At 38.3% G+C, this 12,618-nt stretch overlaps 1 non-coding gene across 1 annotated transcript; it reads right to left on the bottom strand.

Moving 5' to 3' along the window:
• Nucleotides 1-705: 705 nt before the first annotated feature.
• On the bottom strand, nt 706-813 carry LOC127739919 (small nucleolar RNA R71). Its single transcript, XR_008000661.1, has one exon. It is a non-coding gene; the product is annotated as a small nucleolar RNA R71 (small nucleolar RNA).
• Between the last annotated feature and the right edge of the window lie 11,805 nt (nt 814-12,618).

Genomic DNA, 12,618 nt, shown 5'->3' with positions numbered 1-12,618 from the left:
CCCTCTCATCTTCTTCTATTTATTTATTTAATTACTAACACTTCTCTTCTCCTCATAATTCAAACCCTCTTCTCTTTTCTCTCTGTGTTCGAATTTTTATTCTTCTATTCTTCTTCTCTTCTACTCACATAAAGGAATATCTATATTGTGACATAGAGGATTCCTCTTCTGTTCTCTTCTTTTTCATATGAGCAGGAGCACAGACAAGGACATTCTTGTTGAAGCAGATCCTAAACCTGAAAGGACTCTGAAGAAGAAGCTAAGAGAAGCTAAAGCACAACAATCCAGAGAAAACCTTACAGAGAATCTCGAAAAAGAAGGAGACATGGCCGAACCCAACAACAATGTAAGAAAGATGCTTGGTGACTTTACTGCACTAAATTCCAACTTCCATGGAAGAAGCATCTCAATCCCTGCCATTGGAGCAAACAATTTTGAGCTAAAGCCTCAATTAGTTTCTCTGATGCAACAGAATTGCAAGTTTCAGAAGATACTTTTCAGTTCTTAACTGAGTTATTGCAGAAGTGTGATACTGTTAAGACCAATAGAGTTGATCCCGAGGTCTATTAGCTTATGCTTTTCCCTTTTTTTGTAAGAGACAAAGCTAGAATATGGTTGGACTCTCAACCTAAAGATAGCCTGAACTCTTGGGATAAGCTGGTCACGGCTTTCTTAGCCAAGTTCTTTCCTCCTCAAAAACTGAGAAAGCTTAGAGTGGATGTTCAAACTTTCAGGCAGAAAGAAGGTGAATCCCTCTATGAAGCTTGGGAGAGATACAAACAACAGACCAAAAAGTATCCTTCTGACATGCTTTCAGAATGGACCATCCCGGATATATTCTATGATGGTCTGTCTGAATTGTCTAAGATGTCATTGGACCATTCTGTCGGTGGATCTATTCACCTAAAGAAAATGCCTGCAGAAGCTCAGGAACTCATTGACATGGTTGCAAATAATCAATTCATGTATACCTCTAAAAGGAATCCTGTGAGTAATGGGATGCATCAGAGGAAGGGAGTTCTTGAAATTGATGCTTAGAATGCCATATTGGCTCAGAACAAAATGTTGATACAGCAAGTCAACATGATTTCTCAGAGTCAGAATGGATTGAAAAATACATCCAATAGTACTAAAGAAGCATCTTTTGAAGAAGAAGCTTATGATCCTAAGAACCCTGCAATGGCAGGGGTGAATTACATGGGTGAAGCCTATAGAAACACCTATAATCTCTCATGGAAAAATCATCCAAAATTCTCATGGAAGGATCAACAAAAGCCTCAACAAGGCTTTAATAATGGTGGAAGAAACAGGTTAAGCAATAGCAAGCCTTTTCCATCATCCTCTCAGCATCAGATAGAGAATTCTGAGCAGAGCCCCTCTAGCTTAGAAAATGGTGATCTCAATGGCGCCAACAACTTGGTACGCACAATTGTATTCTCAACTCTTTTTCACAACTTCGCACAACTAACCAGCAAGTGCACTGGGTCGTCCAAGTAATAAACCTTACGTGAGTAAGGGTCGATCCCACAGAGATTGTCGGTTTGAAGCAAGCTATGTTCATCTTGTAAATCTCAGTCAGGCGAATTCAAATGGTTATAGAGTTTTGATAATTAAAAGATAAAAAAACATAAAATAAAGATATAGATACTTATGTAATTCATTGTTGGGAATTTTAGATAAGCGTATAGAGATACGTTATTCCTTCTGGATCTCCACTTTCCTACTGTCTTCATCCAATCACTCATGCTCCTTTCCATGGCAAGCTGTATGTAGGGGGATCACCGTTGTCAATGGCTATCATCCATCCTCTCAGTGAAAATGGTCCATCTACGGGTTACGTAGAGCTAATCATCTGTCGGTTCTCACTTGTATCGGAAGAAGATCCAATGATCCTTTTGCCTCTGTCACTACGCCCAAAAGTCATGAGTTTGAAGCTCGTCACAGTCATCCCATCCCAGACACTACTCGAAATACCACAGACAAGGTTTAGACTTTTCGAATCTCAATAATGCTGCCAATTGATTCTAGCTTATACCACGAAGACTCTGATCTCACGGAATGAAAGGCTCTGTTGTCAGGAGAGGCAACCATGCATCGTGGACCAGGAATCCAAGAGATACACATTCTAGGTTTCGCAGGTAGAACAGAAGTGTTTGTCAGGCACGCGTTCATAGGTGAGAATGGTGATGAGTGTCACGGATCATCACATTCATCAAGTTGAAGTGCGAGTGAACATCTTAGAATAAGAATAAGTTTGAATTGAATAGAAGAACAATAGTACTTTGCATTAATACTCGAGGAACAGCAGAGCTCCACACCTAAATCTATGGTATGTAGAAATTCCACCGTTGAAAATACATAAGTGATAATGGTGTTCATTGGTTTCGGCTCTAGAGGGGGAACTATAATAACTAAGACTTAGGTCTAAGGACTAAACGTCCAAAGAAGATCTAAGGATAATCCAAAGATGTGAGTACAATAGTGAAAAGTTCTATTTATACTAAACTAGTTACTAGGGTTACAGAAATAAATAAATGATGCAGAAATCCACTTCCGGGCCCACTTGGTGTGTGCTTGGGCTGAGCATTGAAGCTTTCGTATGTAGAGACTTTTCTTGGAGTTAAACGCTAGCTTTTATGCCAGTTTGGGCGTTTACCTGCAGCTTCTATCCTATTTCTGGCGTTTAATGCTAGAATAGGGCAGGAAGTTGGCGTTTGAACGCTAGTTTGTGTCATCAAAAATCGAGCAAAGTTTGGACTATTATATATTTCTGGAAAGCCCTGGATGTCTACTTTCCAACGCAATCGATAGCGTGCCATTTAGGTTTCTGTAGCTCCAAAAAATCTATTTCGAGTGCAGGGTGGTTAGAATCCAACAACATCAGCAGTCCTTTTTCAGCCTCTGAATTAGATTTTTGCTCAGGTCCCTCAATTTCAGCCAAAAAATACCTAAAATTAGAGAAAAACACACAAACTCATAGTAAATTCCAGAGATGTGAAGTTTGCTTAAAAACCAATAAAAATATACTAAAAAGTAGCTAGATCCTACTAAAAACTATCTAAAAATAATGCCAAAAAACGTGTAAATTATCCGCTCATCATTTAGCATAAAATCGTACTCCTCCTTGATGATCTCCTTTCAATGACAACTCCCTTCAACTACTCCTTCATATTCAAGGGTCTCTCCTACCTCCACATCTTGGGCTTCCTCTTGCTCCTCTAGAAATAGGGCCGTGTGTAACCGATCCATCGCGTCCATAAGAGGATCCCTTCTCTCTTGTTCTATGTCACTAGCATAATTGGAATCGTGTTGCTCTTGGGTTGATGGATGTGGGTGTTCTTCCATAAAGGGTGGTGGCGTACTAGAGCTTGAGGGTTGAGTATTGGAGGTAGAGGTTAGACTAGTGCTAGAGGCAAGTGTGGTATGAAGCTCTGTTTGCCCTTGGTGAATAACACCAAGGGTGTTGTCATCCAGTGGAGGTTGGGGTGGATAGGAGGGTTCATTATTTTGCAGAAAGGGTGCATGGTAGGAAGGTGGTTCTTCTTGATAAGGATATGGAGATGGTGAATATTGAGGTGGTGGTTCTGGGTGTGGTTTATGTGGTGGTTGGTGTGGTGGATGTGGGTCAGGGTCATATGGGGGTGTTTGGTGGTAAGGGGCTTGTGAGTTCGGTGGTTCAAAGGTATATTGTGGAGGTGGTTCATAAGCATAGGGTGGGGCTTGTTGGTAACTACAAGGGGGTCTACCATAACTATTGTCTTGGTATGCATCATAGAATGGTTGTTGGTTATAGCGCATTGGAGGTGGTTGTTGCGAAGAGGATTGATCAAATCCTTGTGGCTCCTCCCATCTTTCATTCTTCCAACCTTGATGCTTGTTCTCATTATAGCTTCCATTCCTTACAACAACATTGGAATCAAACTTGAAACCAGAGGGGTGAGAATTCATAGTAGCTAATAAAAATAAAATCAAAACACAAATAAACAAGGAAAAGCAAATATTTACAATAACCAATAATAAGGCACACGTTTGCAATCCCCGGCAACGGCACCATTGTGAGAAATTGATTTCTATCAGTAAAGAAATTCACAAGAATATAATCGCGTTGTAAGTATAGTTTCTAAACCAACAGAGAATCCTTTCGTACAAAAGTTTGGTCGTCACAAGTAACAAAATCCAATAAAATTTATAACCGAAGTATTCAAACCTCGGGTCGTCTTCTCAAGGAATTGCAGGGAAGTATGATTTATTATTGGTTATGGAAAATAATATTTTTGGGTTTTTGAAAGGTTGAATAGGGAAAATAAATTACAGGAAAAATAAATTAATAACTAGAAAAACTCTTGACAAGATATTAAAACTGGACGTCCTATCCTAGTTATCCTTATCAATTATGATGAGAATTGGATTTTGCTCCCACCTTATTAACCTCTAACTATGAAGGTAAGTTAAATGGATAAATCAATTTGATTCCTCAGATCCTAGCGAATTCCTAAGAAAATACTAGAGTTATTGGAATCCAAATTAATTAGCAAAGATAACAATTATCAATCACAATGAGTTTGATAACTCAAGTGTCTCCAATTAATCAATTCATCAATTAAAGCCAAGAATATAAAAAGCTAAGTAAAAATCATAAATATGAAATACCTTAAATTGCATTAAATAGAGAAATCAAATTAAACATGAGAATTCATAAACCAAGTAGCAACATCAAATAATCAACAAGGGAAAATCAATAAGAGTACTAGAAGAATTAAAAGTAGAAGAGAAATCCTAATCCTAAAACCTAAGAGAGAGAAGAGAGCCTCTCCCTCTAAAGCTACATCTAAAACCTAAAACTGTGAATAATGAATGTTGTTTCATGAATGGATGCATTCCCCCACTTTATAGCCTCTAATCTGTAATTTTTGGGCCGAAAACTGGGTCAAAAACAGCCCAGAATTCTTCCCCAGCGATTTCTGTTAATTCTACAGATCGCGCATGTCTCGCGTACGTGTCGTCCGCGCGTGCGTGTGATTCAATATTTTCCTTGCCAAGCGTACGCTTCGTCCACGCGTTCGCACCATTCGTGCATATTCCAATCCACGCGTTCGCGTCAGGCACGTGAACGCGTCGGTGTTCGCTGGTCATCTCCTTGGTTTCTTGTGTTCCTTCCATTTTTGCAAGATTCCTCTCCATTCTCTAAGTCATTCCTGCCCTATGAAGCCTGAAACACTTAACACACAGATCACGGCATCGAATGGTATAAAGGAGGGGATTTAAACATAGCAAATTTAAGGCCAAAGAAGCATGTTCTCAATCATAACACAAAGTTAGGAAGTGAAAATGTAAAACCATGCAAATAGTATGAATAACTGTGCAAATGCTTGATAAAAACCACTCAATTGAGCACAACATAAATTGTAAAATAGTGGTTTATCGTCCTTCTTATGACTTAAGATCTCTTTTATGAACTTAGCATAAGAAGGTATTTGCTCAAGTGCCTCTGCAAACAGAATCTTTATCTCAAGAGTCTTGAGATAGTCTGCAAAGCGGGCAAATTATTTATCCTGTTCCGCTTGGCAGAGTTTCTATGGATAAGGCATCTTGGCTTGGTATTCTTCAACCTTAGTTGTTGTAGATTAATTTCCTACAGAAGTGGTTAGAGAAGTGTGCTTAGGAGGATTATTATCAACACTTGCAGGTGTCTGATCCCTCATTGGCGTTTGGGCGCCAGAATTAGGTGCTGAATGGGTGTTTAATGCCAGATTGCCACCCTTTTCTGGCATTTAAATGCCAGAACTAGAATCTTTATTGGTGTTTAATGCCAGGTTGCTGCCCTTTTCTGGCGTTTGAACGCCAGAGTTGGCAGCTAAATGGGCGTTTAACACCAGTTTTTGACCCTTTTCTGGCGTTTGAATGCTAGAATCATTCCTTTCTAGGCTCTTTTGATCCTCAGAGGGATTTTGGTTAGTGAATTGGTCATTCTCTATCAGATGTTCTTTTCTTGGCTTTCTGCTACTTTGATTTGAGTTGTTCAATTTCTTTCCTCTCCTTAAATGAACAGCTTGGCATTCTTCTGTTATCTGCTTGGATAATTGTTGTCTTGTCTGATTTAATTGTTTTTCCACATTCTGGTTAGCATCTTTGGTTTCTTTCAGCATTTCCTTAAACTTTGCTAGCTATTTTGTTATAGAAAAGAGTTGTTGATTGAGTTTAGCAAGTTGTTCTAGAGGACTAAATTCGGTAGATACTGCCTTAGCCTCTTCTTTCATGTAGGACTCACTTCTTAAGTACAGATGTTGATTTCTAGCAACCGTATCTATGAGCTCTTGAGCCTCTTCAATTGTTTTTCTCATGTGTATAGATCCACCAGCTGAGTGGTCTAGAGATATCTGGGCCTTTTTTGTAAGTCCTTAGTAGAAGATGTCTAACTGCACCCATCATGAAAACATTTCAGAGGGGCATTTTCTTAGCATCTCTCTATACCTCTCCCAGGCATCATAAATGGATTCATTATCCTCTTTTTTAAAACCTTGGATGTCCAGCCTTAACTGTGTCATCCTTTTTGGAGGGAAATATTGATTCAGGAATCTTTCTAATAATTGTTTCCATGTTTTTATGCTTGCTATAGGTTGGTTATTTAACCACCTTTTGGCTTGATCTTTTACAGCAAATGGAAACAGTAATAATCTGTAGACATCCTGATCTACTTTCTTATCACGTACTGTGTCAGCGATTTGTAAGAATTGTGCCAGAAACTCAGTAGGTTCTTCTTGTGGAAGACCGGAATACTGGCAATTTTGTTGCACCATGATAATGAATTGAGGGTTTAGCTCAAAGTTGCTAGCTTTAATGGGGAGTATATAGATACTACCCCCATATGAAGCAACAGTGGGGTTAGCATATGACCCCAGAGTCCTTCTGGACTATTCAGTTCCACATAGGTCCATGATGGAGAAAGGGAGGTGATTTGAATTGTGAATAAAATTTTATTTTATTTTATTTTAATATTTTAATATTTTTTTATTTTTTTCAGACCGAAATAAATAATAATAATAAAAAATTGGAAACTAAAATAATTAATTATTCAAAAAGATTTGAAATTTTTTTTATGAGGATTTTCAAAAAAAATGAAGAGAGAGAAGGTGGTTAGGAAGCTTTGAAAAAGATACGATTTTAGAAATTCTAAAAAGATATGATTTGAAAAAGGTATGATTTTAAAAATTTTGACCGAGTCAACCCAAGGGATTCGAAAATAATAAGTAAATAAAGGAATATATAAGTTTGAATTTAATGAGGAAAGAGAAAAACAGTAAAATAACACCAAACTTAGAATTTTTAGATCAAAACAAAGAAAACAAACAAGAAAAATATGAATGTCAAGATGAACACCAAGAACAAATTTTGAAAAAAAAATTTAAGAAAACAAAAACACAGAAGACACCAAACTTAAAACATGAAACTAAACTCAAAGGAAAATCAAAATTTAATAAAGAAAAATAAGACTTTTGAAAAGAAAAGAAGAAAAAATAGAAGATGCAACTCTAGTAACTCTAAACCAAAAAGATAAATTCTTCCTAATCTAAGCAACAAGATGAACCGTCAGTTGTCCAAACTCGAACAATCCCCGGCAACAGCGCCAAAAATTTGGTGCACGAAATTGCAATCACACTTTTGCAACTCCGCACAACAAACTAGCAAGTGCACTGGGTCGTCCATGTAATACCTTACGTGAGTAAGGGTCGATCCCACGGAGATTGACGTCTTGAAGCAAGCTATTGTTATCTTATTATTCTTAGTCAGGATATTAATAATAATTCTTAGTTTTATTTGTAAAAAGTAAAAGAACATGAAATAAATAGTACTTGTTATGCAGTAATGGAGAACAGGTTGAGGTTTCAGAATCTCTACTTTCCTACTGCCTTCTTTATCAAACACGTAAGGCTCCGTCCATGGCAGGCTGTATGTTGGTAGATCACCGTTTTTAATGGCTACCATCCGTCCTCTCAGTAAAAACATGTCCTCTACGGTTTCTCGCATGGCTAATCATCTGTTGGTTCTCACTTGTGTCAGAATAGGATACATTTATCCTTTTGCACACTGTCACTGAGCCCAGCATTCGCGAGTTTGAAGCTCATCACAGTCATCCCATCCCAGATCCAACTCGGAATACCACAGACAGGGTTTAGACTTTCCGGATCTCAGGAATGCTACCAATTGCTTCTAGCCTCTACCACGAAGGTTCTGATCTCACGAGTTTGAGTGCTCTGTTGTTAGGAGATGCAGGTCAAACTCGTGCATTAGAAACCCAAGAGATACGCACTCAAGCTGACGCCCAATGACTATGTTGAGCTCATGTAGAACGGAAGTGGTTGTCAGGCACGCATTCATAACTTGGGGAATGATGATGAGTGTCACGAATCATCACATTCTCCATGTTTGAAATACGCGTGAGTATCTTAGAATAGAAACAAACGTGATTGAATATAAAACAGTAGTAATTGCATTAATCCATGGAAACACAGCAGAGCTCCTCACCCTCACCTATGGGATTTAGAGGTTCATACTGTAGAAGATATAATAGGATTTGTCAAAAATGTCATAAGTTACAAAATAAATCTCTAAAAGTAGTTTTTATACTGAACTAGTAATCTAGTTTTACAGAGAATGAGTAACTAGATGCAGAGAGTGCAGAAACACACTTTTGGGGCCCACTTGGTGAGTGTTTGGGCTGAGCTTCCTAGCTTTCACGTGCATGTGCCGTTTCTGGAGTTAAACACCAGCTTGGATGCTAGTTTGGGCATTTAACTCCAGCTTTGGTGCCAGTTCTGGCGTTTTACGCCAGAAAATGGTCTCTGGTGGGCGTTTAAACGCCAGTTTGGCCCATCAAATCTCGGGAAAAGTATTGACTATCATATGTTGTTGGAAAGCCCAAGATGTCTACTTTCCAACGCAATTGAGAGCGCACCAATTGGGCTTCTGTAGCCTCTGAATCAGATTTTTGCTCAGGTCCCTCAATTTTAGCCAGAAAATACCTGAAATTACAAAAAAACACACAAACCCATAGTGAAGTCCAGAAATGTGATTTTTGATTAAAAACTAATAAAAATATGACAAAAAGTGAATGAAACATGTCAAGAACCATGTGAAAACACTATCAAAAAGCGTATAAAATATCCACTCATCAAGTATACTACTCCCACAGTTTCTGGGATTAGGAATGGTGTAAGAGGCCAACACCCTCCTGGCAGGTTAAAGATTGTTGTTGGCAACCTTTTCATGGTGATTGTGCATATCATCCTCCATGACTAAGTCTTGGTCTTCTTCCAATTCCTCTTCACCAACTGGAATTAAAATGTCTGAAAATAGTACTGAAGGTAAATAATTGGAAAGATAAACAGCGAAAACTTAGATAGCAAGAAATCAAATGGGCAGGAACTTAAATTGCAAGCATGAAGTAGTGGAATGTAAAGGGCAAGGAAACGTAAATTGCGTAAATATAAAGTGAATTAGGGTAATGGGAATTAAGCAAACTAGAAATGTAGAAGAATTAAAGGGAAGAAATATAATGGATAAGATTCATTAGGGATCGGAGATGTTATGATCCTTCATGAATCAATGGGTCTCAACTTCCTTCTCAATCATATGAAGTAGATATATGGCAGAAATAACTGAATTCTAATCTCTTGGAAATTCAGTTTCTCTTAACACAATCAATTGCCAATCTTGATCTAATTGTTCATGAGAAGCGGTTAAGCTCAATTTCTAATCCACAAGCCACACAACCCTTAGGATTTCAATTCAAAGAAGTTATATGTCACGTACCAACTAAGAATGTATTGATCAAAAGATTTATGAGGGAAAAACCTCAAACTAAATCCTATGATCCCTTTCTCAAGTCTCACAAAGAGATTCAAGTAGATCCAACTCGGTAGTGATTGGATCTTTGAAGCACAAAAGCTTTCCCTGAGATAACAATAAGCAGATTGAGAAGAAGAAGAATTTCATTAATTCATTAAAATTACAACAGAGCTCCTCCCCCTAATGAGTGGCAGTTTAGTTGATCATTGATCTGAGAAAACTTGAAAGAAATTCAAAGTGCATGAAAAGTAAAAATCCAACGAAGTACAAACATGAAAAATGTAAAGTGTAGTGATCTACTCTAAGCTTCTGGATCCCAGTGTGTACTTTGAAGTTCAAAACATCACTTATTTATACTACTTCTCTAACTTCAAGTGATTCTTCAAGTCTTTGGATGTGGGCCCTTGGCCTCAAGTTAGGAAAACGCCCAGGCCCTTTTTAGCGTTGCCAGCATTGCAAATGCTATCTTCTATATGTGTGTACACATGCCTCCCCAAATCTTCCAATTTTTGCATGGTCGAAGACATTATTGGGGCAGCGTTAGCGTTACCAACGCTATAATACTCCCATCCTGGCATTATCACTGGCGTTATCAAAGTTGGCAACGCCCTTGGAAGTGGTGTTAGTGCTGGCGTTACCAGCGTTGGCAACGCCCTTGGAAGTGGCGTTCCTAGCGTTGGCAATGCCCTAGGTTCCTTCTTGAGATGGCGTTGTTGCCAGCATTGCTGGAATTGGCAATGTTGATGTTGACGTTATTGCCAGAGTTGCCAACGTTGGTAACACCTTCACTCTGCTTCTTCATGCCATGCCTATCGTTAAATAAGTGCATCAAAGCTTGATATTTTACGAATAATCACAAGATATTTCATCATTCATTACATCACTTAGTTCTTGTATTAATTTCATAAAAAAGGTTGTTATTCACTAATGTTTGATGAATCAAAACATGCAAAGATAATTCACCCAAATGCTTGCCTATTGGTGCACGAAATTGTGATCTCTAATAATGGCATTCAACTTGGTATGCACATCTACTAACTCAGCACTTTCTTCAAAAATTCGCACAACTAACCAGCAAGTGCACTGGGTCGTCCAAGTAATAAGCCTTACGTAAGTAAGGGTCGATCCCACGGAGATTGTTGGTATGAATCAAGCTATGGTCATCTTGTAAATCTCAGTTAGGAGAATTTAAATGATTATATTGGTTTTTGAAAATAATAATAAATAAAACATAAAATAAAGATAAAGATACTTATGTAGATCATTGGTGGGAATTTTAGATAGGCGTATGAAGATGTTGTGCTCCTTCTGAATCTCTGCTTTCCTACTGCCTTCATCCAATCCTTCTTACTCCTTTCCATAGCAAGCTGTATGTAGGGCATCACCGTTGTCAATGGCTACATCCCATCCTCTCAATGAAAATGGTCCAAATGCTCTGTCACAACACGGCTAATCATCTGTCGGTTCTCGATCATGTCGGAATAGAATCCATTGATTCTTTTGCGTTTGTCATCATGCCCAACAATCACGAGTTTGAAGCTCGTCACAGTCATTCAATCCCTGAATCCTACTCGGAATACCACAGACAAGGTTTAGACTTTCCAAATTCTCATGAATGCCGCCATCAATTCTAGCTTATACCACGAAGATTCTGATTAAGGAATCTAAGAGATGTGCGTTCGGTCTAAAGTAGAACGGAAGTGGTTGTCAGTCACGCGTTCACAGGTGAGAATGATGATGAGTGTCATGGATCATCACATTCATCATGTTGAAGTGCAACGAATATCTTAGAATAAGAATAAGCTGAATTGAATAGAAAATTGTAGTAATTGCATTAAAACTCGAGGTACAGTAGAGCTCCACACCCTTAATCTATGGTATGTAGAAACTCCACCGTTGAAAATACATAAGTGATGGTCCAGGAATGGCCGAATGGCCAACCCCCCGGAACGTGATCAAAGGATCATAAGGTAATCCAAAAATAATCCAAAGATGTCTAATACAATAGTAAAATGTCCTATTTATACTAGACTAGCTACTAGGGTTTTCAAAAGTAAGTAATTGATGCAAAAATCCACTTTCGGTGCCCACTTGGTGTGTACTTGGGCTGAGCTTGAGCTTTACACGTGCAGAGGCTTCTCTTGGAGTTGAACGCTACATTGTAACGTGTTTTTGGCGTTCAACTCTGGTTCGTGACGTGTTTCTGGCGTTTGACTCCAGAATGCAACAAGAAACTGGCGTTGAGCGCCAGTTTGCGTCATCTAATCTCGAATAAAGTATGAACTATTATATATTGCTAGAAAGCTCTAGATGTTTACTTTCCAACGCCGTTAAGAGCGCACCATTTGGAGTTCTGTAGCTCCAGAGAATCTATTTCGAGTACAGGGAGGTCAGAATCCAACAGCATCAGCAGTCCTTTGTCAGCCTTCTTATCAGAGTTTTGCTTAGGTCCCTCAATTTCAGCCAGAAAATACCTGAAATCACAGAAAAACACACAACTCATAGTAAAGTCCAGAAATGTGAATTTTACATAAAAACTAATGAAAACATCCCTAAAAGTAGCAAGATCCTACTAAAAACTACCTAAAAACAATGTCAAAAAGCGTATAAATTATCCGCTCATCACAACACCAAACTTAAATTGTTGCTTGTCCCCAAGCAACTGAAAATCAAATAGGATAAAAAGAAGAGAATATACTATAAATCCCAAAATATCAATGACTATTAGTTCTAATTAGATGAGTGGGACTTGTTGTTTTTTGTTTCTGAACA

This window comes from Arachis duranensis, chromosome 6 (genome assembly GCF_000817695.3).
Source record: "Arachis duranensis cultivar V14167 chromosome 6, aradu.V14167.gnm2.J7QH, whole genome shotgun sequence".
NCBI classification, from domain to species: domain Eukaryota; kingdom Viridiplantae; phylum Streptophyta; class Magnoliopsida; order Fabales; family Fabaceae; genus Arachis; species Arachis duranensis.
The sequence above is the reverse complement of the archived record's forward strand: the minus strand, read 5'-3'. Positions and strand labels throughout refer to the sequence as shown.